The 18,912-nt window shown below is 37.0% G+C and overlaps 1 protein-coding gene across 11 annotated transcripts in view; it reads left to right on the top strand.

The window, feature by feature from the left end:
* Nucleotides 1-13,042: 13,042 nt before the first annotated feature.
* Nucleotides 13,043-18,912, top strand: part of CCDC91 (coiled-coil domain containing 91) — a 387,119-nt gene continuing 381,249 nt past the window's right edge. For 9 of the 11 annotated variants that reach the window (XM_032283609.1, XM_032283642.1, XM_032283556.1 and 6 more), the window contains exon 1: nucleotides 13,044-13,261. The gene's annotated coding sequence lies outside the window, so the exon portion shown is untranslated. Of the gene's footprint in view, nucleotides 13,262-13,363; nucleotides 13,488-18,912 lie in introns of those variants that run through there. The other 2 variants (XM_032283654.1, XM_032283559.1) reach the window with 2 other exon arrangements.

The raw sequence follows: 18,912 nt of genomic DNA, 5'->3' as shown, positions 1-18,912 counted from the left end.
TTATAGTCAGAGTAGCTGAACTTCAAAGATGGTTATATGGCAACCAAGATAAATGGTTAATAATAAGAAAGGTTGCAATGCTAGGATTGCTACGGAAGAAGGTTGAGGAAGGGAAAGGCCAAGGAAAATATGCATGCTGGAATGAAAATACAAATAAGGCTGGAAGACTATAAGAGGAATATATTCCATGGGAAGGCCAAAAGGATACACAGTTTACCAAGACCATAATGAATGTGCTGGTGAAAGAAGCACTAACAGCACCAAATAGCAGAGTAGGGATGCTCCTCTTTAGGCCACAGATCACTGTAGGAGAGGGCATTATAGAAACTGACTCATTGATAGCAAAGGAGATAGAACCCTGGCACAACAGAGGCCAGGTGTGGCATTTAACTGCCAGAAGCCAGGGATTTTCAATTATTGTAATCACCAACAAGGTCAGAATGGCAGCCCAGAAATAACCACAGAATTATGGACTGTATTAATAGAATTTGACAATGCTAGAGACAAAATAAATCAGCAGTGACAATGGAATCACTCAGCATGTACTGTTAGAAGAAATCAGGCATGAATAACAGGGTGACACTTTGTTGTGTCATAATCCCTTGTCCAGTTTATAGGCCTGAGTCAATTCTCAGACCTGAATCCCATTCATTGACGTGTTTGAGTCTGTGATGCCATGGTAAGTACACCTGGTAATGATTCCCATAGTCCTTCTTCAAAGGTTCCAAAGGCCATTTATTTGGTGATATCGTTTGGCTCTCTGTCCTCTTCCAAATCTTATCAGAAATTGTAATTCCTACATGTGGAGGGAGAGGTCTGTAATCCCCACGTGTTGAGGGAAGGACCTTTCCCCATGTGTTGAGGGAGGGAGGTGATTGGATCATAGGGGCAGTTTCCCCCTTGCTATTCTTATGAGATCTGATGGTTTTATAAGGCAGTTTTCCCTGCTCTTGCTTGTTCTCTCTCCTGCCTCATGTCAAGAAGGTGCCTGGTTCCCCTTCTACCATAATTGTAAGTTTCCTGAGGCCTCTCCAGCCATGCAGAGCTTTGAATCAATTAAACCTCTTTCCTTTATAAATTATTCCGTCTCAGGGAATTTCTTTATAGCAGCATAAAAACGGACTAATACACTTGGGTCATGTGAACCTGCTGGACATTTAGTTGACACTAATACCAACACTTCATCAGGTCCTTAATTTATAGTTGGAGCATGTGAAGGCCAGTTTTAAAAATAAAATTCTGTCCAGGTTTATCTTATACTGGGTCAACTAGTTGCAACAAAGACCACCAGACTTATAAAGCTTAAAATATTAACTATCAGTTTTTTACAGAAAAAGTTTGCTGACCCAGATCTAAAGAGCACAGGAATGGTCATACCGTGCATTGGATTCACTCGTCTTGCTTCTGCAAAAATAGAATGTATTCTGAATGAAAAGTGTAGACTGCCTCAAGCTCAGCAAAGTAGTAGTAGCCCTCCTGACAGTTATTATGCCAGATGTGGAATCTTCGTTAGAGTGAATCAACATGGCCTTAGGTACATGGCATGTGGTCGTTGGTTTGGTGAATGCATTCTTTTCCATCCCACTCAGATTACAGGATCAAATATCATTCAATATGCATTCACATGGAATGAATAAATATACATTAACAAGGCAGTAGCAGCAGTGAAGTAGAGAAAGGAGAGTGAAAACATTTAAGGCACTAAATATAAAAGGAATCAGTGGTTATTCCCCAGTACATATCATCCCACTTATCTTTGTAATAAAACCCTCGAGTTTTAGCAGGCCACAGAGCAGGCCACAGAGCTGTCTGCCCAGACAAAGAGGGTGGTTCCAAACTTTCCCTGTAGCTAGGTATGGCTATGTGGTCAATTTCTAGCCAGTGAGATGCGAGAGTAAAATGTTTGCCTTCTGTGCCCTGCTTTGATAAAGAAGAGGTATGCCCTTCATTTCCCCCTTTCACTTTTCCTGCTAGTTAGAATGCAGACATAATGGTAAAAATTGGAGTGCCTATATTAGACCATGGGAGGAAAGTCGTATGTTGAAAATGGGAGAGCAACAAGATGTATGGAGATCAAGTAACGTCTCCTTACATGGAGCTACCATACCAGCCCCGGATTGCCAAGGCTTATGTTTTTATGTGAGATAAAAATAAGAACTTTTATTATTTAAGTCACAATTATTTTGGAGTCTTTGTTAAAGGAGCTGAAACCAATGTCCTAACTAATGCAAGTGCTTACAACAGGTTGTGTAGAGGACAGATGATAACTTTGTTTTGGAACACGTAAGTTCTAATTTCTTGTGGGACATCTATGTACATATCTAGTGGGCAGCTATAAAATCTATCCTTAGTTGAAATCTATTCTTAGCTGTTCTCAGATAATACTTGGCCGAAGAATTAAAAAAGAAAAAACCCACCAGACTTTCATTGGATCATCAAATGTGGATATGGTAAATGGGTTTTGGGTGAGTATGTAGAATACATTAACGTAGATTGAGAAATAAGTTTATGTAGAACATACATATGTATTCCAGAATTATTTACATTAAGGTGATATCATTTGTGATGAATAGAAAAGATTACAGAGAATGCCTAAATCTGAGTGAGAAGAGTATAAAGGATAGAAACTTGCAGCATAGCTACAATAAAGAAGGCGAAAGCACACTGAATTGGATAAAGAATAGTCTGAAAAGTCAGAAAATCAGGATAGAATAATTCTGTTGAGGTTAATACAAGAGTAAATTTCTCTAGACAGTGACTTGCTCTCTCAAATGCATGTGTGTTTTATTGAACAAAGAGGAGTTAAATATATCCTATAGCTGTATGTAGTGATAATAAAGCATATTAATGTCACTACAGATGCTTAACAATGAATATTTATGCTACTATTATAAAGTTGGAGAAATGTTGTCTATGTAAGAAGTCATTTTATGATTAAGAATTGATAGCATTTTTCCTGGAAAGCAAAGAGCATGCTGTTATTCATATTCTTTTTAATAGGATTCTTATCCATATTTTACTTAGTAGCTTAATTATCAACTATTTCCATAAGCGATTAACTTGTGGATAATCTTACAAACATAATTGTACTGAAAGTATGACTTCATTAAACTAAAAGCTAATTTTATTGTTACTTAATCTCTAGTGAAGGCATTATCAACATTTGTTTTAACTTTGGATTAGAAATGTTCTAACAATTTTGTAGAAAATTATTAGGCAAATTATCATAAAAATCAGAGGCTTGAAATACACATCTTAAGCAAAGATTCTAATAAGTATATGAAAATAAAACATAATATGAATAATAGGGAAAATAATGCCTTAGCTTTTAGTGAATTTCTTTTTTCCCTCAAAAACACAGTGGGATTGTAGCTTATTACCAGAAGCAGATATAGATAGCTGCAGGTTTGATACACTCTCTGACTTTATGTTCATATAACTATGTTTTCAAACATATAAAAATGTTATCAAAGAAAAATGTGACTAGTCTTTTATTTATTTATATTTTAAATTGGAAGTCAAATATTCTTGAATTGACAATGTAACAAATGTACAGGCAGATTTACTCTCTAATAGAGATAATTTTCTTTCGGATGTTTGGATAATTTTTTCTCAAAGTTAGGTTTAAGTTTGACATAAGAACACAAAATTACCTTTTATCATTAGGATCATATAAAATCTCTAACCTAAAAAAAGAGGAAAAAGAGGAGGACCTTCCACTGCTCACATACAACACTTTGCTTGTTCTTGTCAACTTAAAAGAGCGATCAGACTCTCAAGAGAGTGCTGCTTGGGGTTCAACTGTATTCTTTCAAACCCCATTTTTCAAACTTTAGAGTTTTCTCATGATGTGTAAATTTTGTGGTGCACCAGGAACTTTGAAAAATTTTAGTTCAAACTCAATTTATCTTAGTCGTAGTAGCTCTTGCCTGGCTTTCTGCCCAGAGTATTGCTTGCTACATCTGCAAAAGTGATGGAGTAACTACTAAGGAAGCAATACAATAGTATAATACAGATGTAAAGCCTAGCTTGCTTTTTGATTTTTCAACGTGTATCATAAAAAGTAGCATTTAGTTGGAGAAAATATTCACAAACCATACATTCCACAAAGGTCTAATATCCAGAACCTCTAAGGAACTTAAATCACCAAGTATAAAACAAATCACCCCATTAAAAAGTGGGTAAATGACATGAACAGACACTTCTGAAAAGAAGACATACATGTGGCCAAAAAACATGAAAAAATGCTCAACGTCACTTATCATCAGAGAAATGCAAATCAAACCCAAAATGAGATGCTGTCTCACACCATTTAGAATAGCAAATCAAACCTAAAATGAGATGCCATCTCATTCCATTATTATTTAAAAGTCAAAAATAACAGATGTTGGTGAGGCTGCAGAGAAAAGGGAAGTCTTATACACCATTGGCAGAAATGTAAAGTAGTTCAGCCCTGGTTGAAAGCAGTTTGGAGATTTATCAAAGAACTAGAAACAGAACTACCATTCAATTCAGAAATCCTGTGCTTGGTATATACCCAAAGGAAAATCATTCCACCAAAAAGTTAAAGGCACTTGTAGGCTGATTGCAGCACTATTCACAGTAGCAAAGACATGGAATCAACCTAGGTGCCTATCCATGGTGGACTGGGTAAAGAAAATATGGTCCATAATCACCATGGAATATTATGCTGCTATAAAAAAGAATAAAATCATGTCCTTTGCAGCAACTTGGATGGAGCTGGAGGCTATTATCCTAAGTGAATTAATGCAGAAACATAAAACTAAATTTTGTGTGTTCTCACTTATAAGTGGGAGATTAACAGTGGGTACACACAAACGTAAAGATAAGAACAATGACACTGGAGACTACAATAAAAGAGAGGAAGTGGAAGAAGGGTCAAAAAACTTTATTGGGTACTACGCGCACTACTTGGGTGATGAATTCAATCATATCCAAAACCTCAGCATTGTGCATTATAGTCTTATAACCAACTTGCACATGCACCCCCTGAATCGAGAGCAAAGGTCAAATTTTTTATTAAAGTAAAATTTAGCAGCCATATTAATGATTTAGGTGTTTAGAGTACAAAAAATATTCCAGCGTAACTTTGTTTTTAGAAAGTTTAATTTCACAAATAAAAGTTATTTGTTCATGTATGTTTTTTAAGTACGTAACGAAGAGTAAAGGAAATAGAATGGACAAATGTACTTCCTATTGATAGTCACTACATTTTTTAGTTATTTATTTGGAGGTAATAGTTAAAGGCAATTTATATAAATTAATTTTATTAATTTGTTGTAACAATTACACAGATGAAATCATGCCTTCTCTTGTTTCTCTTTCTGGATTGGGCTTTCTTTTCTGTATTAGGCTCTGAGATACTTGAAGCAATTTAAGGGAGTGATTATTGCCCAGTTGTGAATTCAGCCAAACCATGCTAGCCAATATGGTGACCAATGAGAATTTTCAAAAGAGTGAGAAGTTAGGGATCATGTGTCCCCTAGGTAATGGAGATTTCATAAATGGGTTATGTGCAGCACTGAATCCAAAAGAGGCCTGAATGGAGAAAGAAAAGTGTTATTTACCACTTTCAAAGTTTACTGTTTAAATACTTTGTCTATACACAATGTTACAAATAAATATTTGAAACATTTTTCTATTAGTTTAATGTGTGAAGCTGACTAGTGCATGAATCTGAGACTCCACTTAGGACGAGCAGCTCATCTTCAACCTCACTCTGGCATGAGCATGGACACAGAAGATAGTAGTTATGGCTCATTTCCATTATTTAAAAAAGACAATTCATTTTCTAACATTTAATATAAAGTTAGAAACACAGAATCTTTCTAACAGTTAAAACATTTGGGATTGCAAGTAACAGAAACCCTAATTCGAACTAGATTAAAGAATAAAAGGGATTGTTCACATAAATGAAAAATCCCAAGGAGGTGAAGGAAGATTTAGAACTGATTGGATCAAAGGTTCAGCTCCATTTCTCTGAATCATATCAATCTAGTTTTACTGTCTGTATCTGCTTTGTCCTCAGACTGATTTCCTTTACAGTCACAAATTTGTTGTTAATAGCAGCAGGAGTTACAGGCTTTATCACTTATATCTCCAGAAAGGGAGAAAGTTCTTCCTGACAACTATTGAACAATTGCCCTAAGCTTTGTACCTGTTGGATAATCCCTGAAATAATTTGTGTGATTATAGTAATGCTATGATTGGCCTAGGACGGGGTTGTCCACTCAAAATAAGTGTGACAAGGTTGGGGTTACTTTTAATTAGATGAATCAGGACTCACTCTTGGAAAAAGGATGGGGTCAATCTCATGGAACATGCCTGAAAGCTACACAGTGGGGTAAGGATAAAATGTATGTTTAAATAACAACTACCAGGTCCAAAATAGTATAATCTTGTGCTCCCCAACCATTTTAATTAATATGTATCTTACTGATTCATGCTAATTATACTCTGTCTCTATCATGCCCAAATATGTGATATGGTTTGGCTCTGTGCCCCTACCCAAATATCATCTCCAATTGTAATCCCCATGTGTTGAGGGAAGAACCCCTAATCCCCGTGTTGAGGGAGGGAAGTGATTGGATTATGGGGGTGGTTCCCCCCATGCTGTTTCTGTAATAGTGAGTGAATTTTCATGAGATCTGATGGCTTTATAAGTGTTTGGCAGTTCCTCCTTCACATGCTCATGCTCTCTCTCACCTGCTGCCATGTTAGATGTGCCTGCTTCTCCTTCTGCCATGATTGTTAAATTTTCTGAGGCTTTCCTAGTCATGTGGAACTGAGTCAATTAAACCTCTTTCTTTTATAAATTACCCAGTGTTGTGAAGTTCATTATAGCAGTGTGACACTGGACTAATACAATATGTTAGGTTTACCTGAAGTTCCTTCCTTATGGTCTACAACTAATGATAAACATTTTCTATCAATAAATGCAAAAGGCAATGAAAAAGAAAGGTCAAAATAACTGCAAAAAACCTCCCAGTTAAAAAGGGGACACAGTGGTCTCTGATCCCTGTCATATTCTGTAGACAGGAATAATGTGAACTGTTGGCTGGCAGTGCTGTGTGTTCTTTCAGTGTTACTGTTTTGATCTGTGTTCTCTACTGCCCTATGTGAGATGGCCATTGGGGAAGATCCTCTTTTTGGGAGTTTGCATCATTTTGCTAGCTTATCTCCTATTAGGTTTAGATATTTGAGGATACTCCTAAGATTAAATAGTCACAGACTTGAGGTTTGATTATTTATTTAACAATACATTTTCCCTTAAATATTAGGTTTTAGAACTATTTGCTTCTTATTTCTATAGGTGAGTAACTCTGGCAGAGACCATGTCTAGCCCTAGTTTTTTTTATCTCGAAATTTTTGTTTCCTAGTAAACCTTTATGTTCTGGTGGTCTAAATTTAGTTTAATAGCTTATCCTGATAACTTCATTGGGGATATTTAAAAATGAACTTGCAGGGTAAAGGGAAAGGCACTAATGTTTTATTCATTATTTCCATAGTGGGCATGATGTCTCTAGTAATCTTCATAATGAACATGATTTTCCCCTTAGTTAAGCAGAACATTAAACTTTTCCACCTTTGGCATGCTGATTACTGAAATTTTAGATGTTCCGTTTTCAAATTTAGGGTTGAAATTATTAAGTGTGTAAGCTACAGGGTTTGCTAGATTCTTATAACCTTCGTCATGTAAGGTAGGGACCGTCTCTGAAATATATTATCCAGTCTACATATGGTGAGCATCATTGATTCTTTAATGAGAGTCGCTTTATAACATCCATTACTTTAATTAACAAACCATTAATTTCACTAATTAAAACCTATTTTTAACATTCATTTTATTGATTAGCATGGTCTCAGGTAATGGGATATAATAATAAGCACTAATGGTGGCTACATTTGGAGTGCAGCTCTTCTGATTATCTACCAACCAAATATTCCTAGAGTATAAATTCTATATTATGGCAACTGACAATCATTGGAGGGTATGGTAAATCTAGAAACACAGATGTACATTTATATCTCATTATAGGCACTAAAGTATTTTAAGGTGAAGTATAATAATAACAAATTCAAACTGACTTAACTACTATTCAGTACCAGTGAGGTCAAGTAGAAAAATCAACCTCTATATTAATTTGACTTAAAGCTGCCATAACAGAAGAAACAAGATTAAAAAGGAAGGAGGCAGAAAAGTGTTTATTTAAACCTTTCACAGTTTACTCTTTATATCCTTGTTCTTATAAACAAAGTTATAAATCTTTGCTTATTTGATCAGGGTTCCAGCTTTTTAATTTTCTTGCTTACAGGATGACTGCCCTCAGTAACAAGAACCATATGCTTTCTTATTCATATCAAGGGAGAAAAAGGAGCCACACCCCACAATTTTACGGCAAAAGTTCTGTAATTGGTGCTGATTTGCTCAACCCTGAACAACTTCTTGTGGCCAGGGGAACAACGCAGCCTGGGATTGGGCTATCTTAACTGGACTAACTTTGGAGATAGATAGGTTAATTTCACTTAAATTTCTTAGGTGTACTCTGCACAATATGGGAAGAGTTTAATAAATGTTGGGATAGCAGCTACAGTGTCCGTTATAATCACTTTCAAAGCATATAAATATGTAACAACTATATTGTTAGTTGGAGTTAAACTTGATCTAAGGATATGTAATTGTGTCTGACATCATTTTTTATGTTTGTTTTATGTTTTAAAACATTTTATGTTTTTCATATTTTACATCAAGATTTAAGTCCTGTTCCTCACCTGTTCCCTTTTGTAGCATATCTGGATCTAGGCAACCTAATAAGAAAGCTTACCCAGATCCAGATATGGTGCTAAATAGGTGTTTCCCATTTTGGTACTGGTAGAAAATTCAAGCCATATAGTCCCTACCCTGTGTGGGCTTTTTTGCCCAAGTGTCATATCCTAGCCATGAAAAAAATCCCAACTGCTTTTTCTCCTAACTCTCATGTCATTTTAAAACCTGCTTAGGAAGTTTGCTCTACCCTTCCTAGAAAGCCTTATTATGTGAGTAATAAACCTTTTTATACCCTGTTGGTGCATATGTGGTATGCTAAGTCTTGAAATATGAGCCAAACTTTGCATGAATGTTCATCTCATTTCTGTGAGTGACTGCAATAGCATATAAACTTCAATGGCAGTTTAAATTCCTGCAACCTACCTCTGCTGTGGTCTCAAGGTTTTTGTCCCCTCACAATTCATATGTTAAACTTAATAACTAATGAGATAGCATTAGGAGGTGAGGCCTTTGGAAGGTAAGTCATGAGGACAGATGCCGCATGACTAGGATTAGTGCCCTTATAAAAGAGGCTCCAGAGGGTTGCCTGTCTCTTCCACCCCACGAGGACACATCTAGAAGGCACAATCTATGACCCAGAAAGCAGGGCCTCATTAGACATTCAATCTACTGGTGCCTTAATCTTGGACTTCTTAGCCTCCAGACATGTGAGAAATAAATTTGCATTTATAAGCTACCCAGTATTTTTTTTCATAGCAGCCTGAAGAAACTAAGACAGTGTTTCATTATTCTTATCACTAAGTGCCCAATTTTCCTTTTGAATCTTCTACCTTTATGACTAGAGCTGGAAACGTGGAATACATCTTCAGTTCTTTCTTCTTCTTTGTCTTTTTTGTTTGTTTGCTTGAGACAGTGTCTTGCTATGTCATCCAGCTGGAGCGCAGTGGCACAATCATGGCTCACTGCAGCCTCAATCTCTCAGGCTCAAGTGATCCTCCCACCTCGGCCTCCCACACTGTTGGGATTACAGGTATAAGCCACCGTGCCTGGCTTCTTGCCTCTTTTTTTGTTGCTGATGTGCCTTTAAAATCCTTCTACCAATTTTATGGCTACCAATCTTTGCTCAGGCAGTCATTAATTCCTCATTTTAGTTATTTTATGGCTTCTAACTGGTTTCTCTGTTTTTCTAGTCTTGGTCCCCTCTCTTCTATCCAATAATCCTTCCTCTACACTGTTGCTTAAGTAATTCTTCCCCAACCTTGCTTAACTAATCCAACAATTTCCCACTACCATCAGGATACAGTCAAATTCCTTAGCACAGTTTACAAAGCTCTTCATCATCTGGCCATCTACATTTCCCATTTCTCTGGCTGCAGAACTACATGTAACGATTTTTGCTTCTATAGTATGCTTACCTGCAAAATATACTTATCTCCACAGTTCATAGACAAGGAAATATATACAAAGGTATATGTTCCTTTTTCTGGAGCATACTCATGTCTTTCCTTAGCTTGGTCAAGTCCAACTGATTCTTCAAGACTAATCCTGAGCTTTGATACATTCTATGAGAAGTACTTCCTGTTTAAGCTAGGCTGAGTGAGGTGTTCTTTCTCCACATTTTAGCAATGTACTTTCAGTGCTTATTATTACTGTAATATCTGATTTGATTGTATTTTTTTCCACATGTAATTCTCTTGAGGGCAGGCATCATGATTTTCATCTCAGAAGGTCAAAAACTATTAGAAAAATGGGCTTGCAGATACATGTACAACAAGGGAAGATAATTCAAGATGGCTCATGGAAAAAGTATTCTGAAAAGTAAGAGAGGCATATATTCTTGAAGAGAGAAGAAAAGGCACAATAGAGAAATTAGAGCCCTCATACATTGCTGGTGAGAAAGTAAGCCACGTTGGGAAAGTGGTAGTTCCACAAGAGTTTAAATATAGAGTTACTATACGACTCCACAATTCCACTTTTAGGTATATATCCAAGAGAAATGAGAACATATGTTGACATAAACACTTGTACATGAATATCAATATTAGCATTATTCATAATAGTAAAAAAGTAGAAAGAACTCAACTGATGAAGGGATAAATGAACTTTGAAAACATGTTAAGTGAAAAAAGCCAGTCACAAAAGACCACACATTGTATAAATCCATTTATATGAAATGCTCAGGATAGACAAATGCATACAGACAGAAAATGGATTACTGGTTTCCTAGGGCTGGGGAGAGAAGGGAGAAACTTGGGAGAAGTTGGGGGTAACTGCCAAAGGTTATGGGGTTTCTTTTCAGGGCTGTGAAAATATTCTAAAATTGATTGTGGTGAAGCTTGCAGAAATCTGTGAACATACTAAAATCATTGTATTATCTACTTTATGAAGAAAAAAAGACAGATTACTGTGGGGAATGGAGAAAAATTTCATGGAGTTGGTAGCATCTGAATCCACCGATAAACAAGTGATATTAAAAGCAAAGTGATGGGCTATAGTGAATACAAAGTCCTTTTGTTCGGCAGATCTGGCTTTAAATCTACTTGGTGAATTTATACTTCCTAAATCTTTAACTTCATCTAAGGTGTAAATATATTAGTATACCTACTTTGTAAAATTACTGTAAGTTATGTAAGGGACTTAAAATATTTAGTCTAATACCAGGCACATAGCAAATATTAATAATAAATATTAGTTACTCTTATAAATCTGTTAAGTATTGAATATTATTTAATATTGAATATTGGGACAGAGTGAACATATAGATACATCAGTGGGAAGGAACTCTGAGAAACTCACCTAGTTTCCAGCAGAAAGAGATATGAGAGACAAAATAATATAAAGGTAGCTTTACTAGGTTTAAGAGATATTTATTGAATACTTCTTTTTCTAATTACTAGAGACTTTGCTAGGCTGTTGGATATACAAAGACAAAAGTGAAGTGAGTAGATTGCTGGATATACAAGTGAGAAGTGGTCCTTGACTTGGTGGTGTAGCTGACAAATATGTGTAAGAAAGCATTACATTTCTTATAAGAGAAATGTTTTCTGTATGCACAAATAAGAGGGTGGGCTGGAAAAATAATGTAGTCAAGGTGACCTGCTCAATACTGAATCTGCTCATTAACTACTTAGGCCAGCACTTATGGCACACTTGTCAGGATGCCTTGCTAATATTTTCTGCTTCCAGTACAGAACAGAGATTACAGGTTTGAGCTAATTTTGTTCAACAGATGAGATTCCCAATGTCCAAGGATTAAAGAACACTTGTTATACAAGGAATGTGAATATTCCAGAGATTTATGCTCAAAGACCCCAGGTTAGTGTCTTTGTTTCTTACTAGACTGTAAGCTCCTAGAAGACAAACATCTTCAGTGTTACCTTGTCCACTCTTGAATTGTCAAAACTTCGCCCAGAACTAGGTATGTGGTATACAATCACTAAAAAATTGTTGAATGAATGTTCTCCAAATTCCTCCCATGGCAAAAACGGAAGAAACACTAACGAGTGAACTGCTAGTTGACTGTTTCTCTCATTGCTATTGAGAGTCCGAAATGGACAAAGACATCTATATAATCATTCCTTCCTTTCAAATAACAAATCTGTGAATTATGCTATTCTTTTCCTATTGCTTCAGGAGAAGCTACTTGACAGAAGGCTTCTAAGAAAGGCTTTGAAAGAAAACTCTGCAACAGAGATGGCATGTATGAACTGCTGTGATCTGTAGTTGAAGGCAAGAACAAAAGTAATTCTAGCGCAGAATTCTTTGACTGAAGTCATCTTCCTGCTCCACGGAGCCTCAGCATACTTGCATTCAGTGCTTGAGAGTTCAGATAGGCAAAGATGAGAGGTAGCATCTAGTCAACATCCGTTTCTTGAGCACTTGCTACATGTGAGGCACTTTGCTTAGTCGCCGTTTTTACTGTACACTGCTTGGAAATGGTGAAGAGATTCAGCGAGTTCTTCTTAGGACCAATCCTACAGAGTTCCGGATGGAAGTCATTTTGATTAGGGGTGACGGTTTATTTGCAGGAATTAGGTAGAGAAACAGGGCCTGCCACTCAAGAGGAATGAGAAACTAGCTAACAGGAGGTGGACTGGGAAGGAGCAAGGCAAAGTCACCCCGTTTCGCAGGGCAACTCTCCAAAGACCATGCTGAAGCTGGAGTAGCAGGGCTCTCCACACGGGGCCCAACGCGGGCCTCGGTCAGGGGCCACGTGACGCGCGTGTTTACGTTGAGTGACGGGCGCTAGGTTGGGCGGGCCTTGGCGGAAATCAACTTCCGGGGGCAGAGGTGTTAGAAGCCGAGTGGTGTGTGGGCTACCCCAACTCTAGTGACTGGGGCCGCCGTCTCACCTCAAGGGCCTAGGGCCGTGGCTCGGGTGTGCGCGTAGGGGTCTGTGTGCTGGGGGTGGCTCACCAGGCAGCGTGGGCTAGCGGCGCAGCGGCGGCAGCAGAGAGCGAGAAAGAGGAGCAGGTAAGTCAACGCTCGCCTTCCGGGGCCTGGGTCTTGGGGCCGGGGCCGCGTGAGGCGGGCTGAGAGCGCCCCACCCGGGGGAGGAGCGCGGCCGAGCTTCCGCCGCCTGCTCCGGCCTCGCCCTGGGCTGTCGCTGCAGCCGGGAGTCAGGGGGCGTGACCAACCTCCCGCTGGAACTGAGCCAGCTCCCGCGGTTGGGAGTGCCCACTTGTTTCTGCGTTCCTCGGTAGGTACCGGTACCTGCACGTTCCAGAATGGAGTGTTTTCGAAAGTCTGCGCACAGGAACACGTGACTATTGTGTCACCGAAGCTCCTACCGGACGGAGACCTCGGTTCTTGCTTAGGTTTCACAGAACGCGCCTGGTTTATGTGTCCCCTTTTACTTTGCCAAGTGCACCGGGTAAAAGCTCTACAGCGTTCGCCAGCTACATTTCCTTATAGTTCCTTCGGTCACATGTTGCAATAAAAGTGGCATTTCGGGGTCAGGGCAGGAGCCAGTAACTTTGCCAAGTGGTGAGGTATATCCTTCATCTCCGTTAGCGCTCCTCCCTTTCCCAACAATAAGGATATTTCCTCCATGTGCGTGTGTCGCCTGCTGCAGAGGAAAGCTTTGGATATGAACCCTATTTTGGCTTCACTTTAAGGAGTGGAACTCTATTAAAAGCAGCACTGAGTGTTTTTTTGGTAGGATGATGTTGCTGCTGCTACTCTCACTTGCTTCCCTGATGAGAGTTGGGACAGAGCTTGATTTCCTGGAGCGTGAAGTCTTGGCCATAATTTTAGGTGACTCAGCAGCCCCTTACGAATTCTGACTCTTTCCTTCCCTCCTCTCTCAGCTGTGCGGATTCTGATGCCACCATTCTCTCCAGATATTAATCCGGGTGAGAGCTGGATGATGGTTTTTGGAAGCAGTTTGCGTGTTGCGTGGTGGAGTTATTGGAGTGGGCTGACATTTCACTTCACAATTTAAGGACCCCCCCCCCCGCAATATTTAGTTGAGTGGGGTGATAGGGACTGACAACAAATTCGCTGTTGTATTCTCTGCTGTCGGAGACTTCTGCACTTAACGATCACCGCATTGCCCTCTGCTACAATTTCTGGTGCATTGAGGGGATTGGTTATACTGTCTGTACCTATTAGGTAAATGTAGTAAGGGGCATGCCAGGCAGAGTGCACCTGCATGGTGCTGGCTAACCAGTAAACTGTGTGGTAGAGAATTGCCCTGCTTACAAAGTTTGATATCCTCCAGGCTGCCTAGGAGAGTGTTCTGTGGGCTGGGAAATCTTATGAACTGGTTTCCTAGTAACAGTATAAGCCCAATGTAATAAACAAAGAAAACAAAGTGATGAAAGTACAACTTACCTCTTAACTTTTATTAAATGGAAAAATGTAGCTTCTTATTGGAGTGATCCATTTAAAACTTGAGACGTTTTTGTTTATTTTCATCATCTTAATAACAGACAAAAGAAACTGTAGAAAATCTTCGCAGAGGGATGTCACTTTGTTTTTGGGTGGCATTAAAAAAGAAAAAAAAGAAATTTAATGATGAGCTTGTCTGGAGCTTAAATGAACAAATAGGAAATTTGCGTAATAGGCATTTTATGTTGTACTCTTATCTATATCATTATATATGATTGTTACAAATGAAGATACTAGAAGACGCCGTGGGAATGGAATAGAATGGATGGGTGGATAAGACTGGCTGCATTAAGAAAAATGGAAGGGGAGTGTATTAGATAAGTTGTTTCCAAACTCTAGATCATAATTACAGCATTCCTTTACCAACCTGTTGCTTATTATTTTTTAATCTTCCTTGAAAGTTTATCAAATTTTGTTATTTTCTGTTCAAACAATGAGAACTTAATTGAAGAAGGTATTTCTCTTTAACTCTTTGTGTTTATGCATATGTTTCTGATATACTAATGATAAATTAATTTTTTAGATTTGCAGAGTTTTAAGGACTTGTGGTCTCCTTACTGTTTCTCCCTGCCCTATTCCCATACCCAGTAAGTTTGGGTTAGCTCATTTAAATGATACATATTTTTAAAAAGGACATTTGTTGCTTTTTTTTTTTTTTTTTAAAAAAATTAAGGTTTATTGAGATACGATTTATAAATAAAAAATAATTTTTACTATATTGCTGTATAAAGTCTGACAAACACATGGGGTCATGGATCCACTGCCACAATCCAGACAAATAACATTCCCATCATGTTAAGGTTTCCTCCCCTCACCCATAGGTTCTGGCAACTATTGATCTGTTCTCTGTCCTTATAGCTTTGTCTTTTCTGGAATGTTATGTAAATGGAATTATACAGTATGTAGCCTTTTGTTTCAGGTTTCTTTTACTTAATGCTTTGATTCATTCATGTTGATTCATGTTTGTGGATGCTTTGTTTATTTTTTTTTTTACAGCTGAATAGTATTTCATTGTGTGAATATATCATAATATGTTTAGTCACCAATTGAACAATTTTTGGCATTTAGGAATGAAGCTACTGTAAACAATCATGTGCTGTTCTTTGTACGTTAAGGTACAGGTCTTTGTGTGGACATACATTTTCATTTCTTTTGATTAAACATCTAGGAATGGAATTCTTGGGCCATATGCAAGTGCATGTATAACTTTATGAGAACTTACCAAACGTTTTTCAAGGTAGCTGTTTCATTTTGCATTGTCACAAGTGACGTTTGATGGTTCCAGTTGCTCCACGTTCTGGTCAACATTTGTTATTTTATTTTTAATGTTAGCTATTCTAGTATGCATTTATTGAAAACTCATTTATGTTTTAATTTGATTTTTTCTTTTAACATATTGAGCATCTTATCCTGTGCTATTATTTGCCATCTGTGTATCTTCTTTTATTAAGTGTCTGCTCAAATCTTTTGTTCATTTTTAATTGGGTTGTTTGTTTTCTTATTGGTTTGCAAGTGTTTTGTACAATCTGGATATAAATCCATTATCAAATATATGTTCACAGTATTACCTTTGAGTCTGAGTCTGTAGTTTGTCTTTTCATTTTCTTAACAGTATCTTTCAGAGAGCAGAAGTTTTAAATTTTGATAAAGTCCAGTTTATCAGTTTTTTCTCTAATGATTTGTGCTTTTTTTATCATGAGAAATTTTGCCTAATCCAAGATTGCAAAGATTTTTTTCTTAGATTTTCTTCCAGAACTTTTATAGCCTTAGGTTTTAGATTTAGGTCTGTGATGAATTTCGAGTTAATTTTTGCATATAGTGTGAGGTAGGCATCAAGACACACACACTCTCTCTCTCTCTCTCTTTCTGTGTTGTGTGTGTATGTGTATGTGTGTATGGATGCCCCAGTCTTGCAGCACCATTTGTTGGAAAGAGTATTCTTACTACCTTTTCTTCATTAAATTGCCTTGGCTTATCTTGTCAAAAATCAGTTGACTGTTTGTGTGGATTGCTTTGTGGACTAAGTTCCATTGTTCTGTGTGACTCTTTGGCCAAAATTTCAGTCCTTATTACTGTAGCTTTATAGTGTATCTTGAAGTCAAAAAACCTGAGTCCTCCAAACTTATTTTTCAAAAATTTTTGAGTGTTCTAGTTCTTTTTCTTTCCATGTAAATTTTAGAATCTCTTTATTTCTATATAAAAACATTGTGGAATTTTTATTATGATTGCATTGAAGTTATAGATCAATTTGGGGAGAATTGACATCTTAAAAACATTGTTTTTTAATCTGTTAATTAAATACCTTTCCTGGCACATAGCCAGGAAATTTAAGTTTAATTTGAAATTTAAATGTTGTAATTGATATTAACTATGACTCATGCTTGTAATCCCAGCACTTTGGGAGGCCAAGGTGAGAGGATTGCTTGAGCCCAGGAGTTTGAGAGTAGCCTGGGCAACATGGTGAAACCCCATCTCTATAAAAATTAGAAAAATGGGCTGGGCATGTTGGCCTGCACCTGTAGTCCCAGCTACTTGGAAGGCTGAGGTAGGAGGATTTATTGAGCCTGGGAGGTTGAGGCAGCAGTGAACTGTGAACATGCCACTGCACTCTAGTCAGTGCAAAGGAGTAAGACCCTGTTTCAAGAGAGAGAACAAAATGAAAACCTTTCTATATGTACTGGTCTTTGATTTCCTCTCTGTTTTTAAGCTTTCAGCATAAAAATGTTGCACATATTTTGTTACATTTGTATCTGAGTGTTTTATGTTATTTGGTGCTGTTTAAATGGTAACCTTTGAAATTTTTTAAATTTCCAATTATTTATATAAGTACATCAGCCTTTTAATATCAGTCTTAAATTTTTGAATTTTGCAACCTTGTTAAACTCACAAATTAGTTCTAGTAGCTTTTGTAGCTACTTCTGTTGCTACTGCTGTCTGCTAGTAGAGACAACTTTATTTCACATTTTCTCATTTGTTTGCCTTCTATTTTGTTTTCTTGTCTCATTGCACTGGCTAGGACCTCTACTTAGGTAAACTGGAATAAGTCACATCAGAGCAGATATCCTTGCATTGCTCTTCAACTTTGTAGAGAAGGTATGTAGTCTTTTACCATTGAGTAGTTAGCTGTTGATCCAGCTGAGGAAGTTCTCTTTAATTCCTAGAGTTTTAAAGTTTAATAATAAATGGATGTTGTTGTATTTTTTTTTGATTGTGAACATAATAGTTGATTATAGTAGAAAACTGGAAATAAAGGAAGACTATAAAAATACCCCATTTTCAGTAATCTGAGGTAATTGCTGCAAACATTTGGTGGCTTTTCTTTCTGTTGCAAACATATTTAAAAACAAAATTGTTAATATTGTTTTATGTTTTGCCCTTTTCACTCAGAATCACATTGTGAATACCTACACCATGAGTTATTTTGAGAACTTATGTAATGGCTATGGGTTATTGTGTTGTAAGAATATGCCCATCATTTAATGATTTTCTTATTGTTAAGTAGTAAAATTGTATTTTAGCTTTCCCTGTTGAAGTTAACATTAAATATTTGTATTTGATAATTTTTCAAGATAATTTATAAAAATATGATTATTACTCAAATAATTTTTTATAGGTTCTTATTATTCACTGCATCTGTTTGGTGTTCTTGGAATTTGTTCTTTATTGTATTTGTTATAATTTATTGTAAGAAATTTGGAGTATCATTGGCTTTTTGGGAATCACTTTAAGGAAGAATATTTGAATTTCAGAAACAGAGTTCCTTAGAGATTGGTCTAGTTCAAACTATTTTTTAAGTGGTTTTGAGTCTGTAATCATTCAGTGACTTTTCTGCCTATACTATTTTGTTTCCATTGATCTATACAGAATTCCTGATGAATTATGTGTAATATACCACCTGTACTCTTCTTAAGAATTACAGAAGTCTTTGTGCTTAGCATCATGTAAACCCTTTTATGTATGTTGTTTTATTGAATTCCAACTGCCACTTTTTGGTAGTGACATTTTTCCCATTTCATAGGCAAAGGAAACCAAGTCTCCAAGTGAGCAAACTTACCCAAGATTTTATTAATAGTAAGCGGTAGAGCTTGAGTTTCTCACAAGTCTTCCTCAATCTGTGCTTTTATTCATAGGCTATACTAGTACTATTAGATTCTTTTAGGTATTTTGTATATATCGTGTTTATTTTGAATATATTAATTTTAATGATAATAAACTTACTAAGCACATTAATA

The sequence above is a fragment of the Sapajus apella genome, unplaced genomic scaffold (genome assembly GCF_009761245.1).
Source record: "Sapajus apella isolate SASKATOON/1434 unplaced genomic scaffold, GSC_monkey_1.0 scaffold2, whole genome shotgun sequence".
NCBI lineage: Eukaryota > Metazoa > Chordata > Mammalia > Primates > Cebidae > Sapajus > Sapajus apella.
Note: the sequence above shows the minus strand (reverse complement) of the source record. Positions and strands in the feature narration are given on the sequence as shown.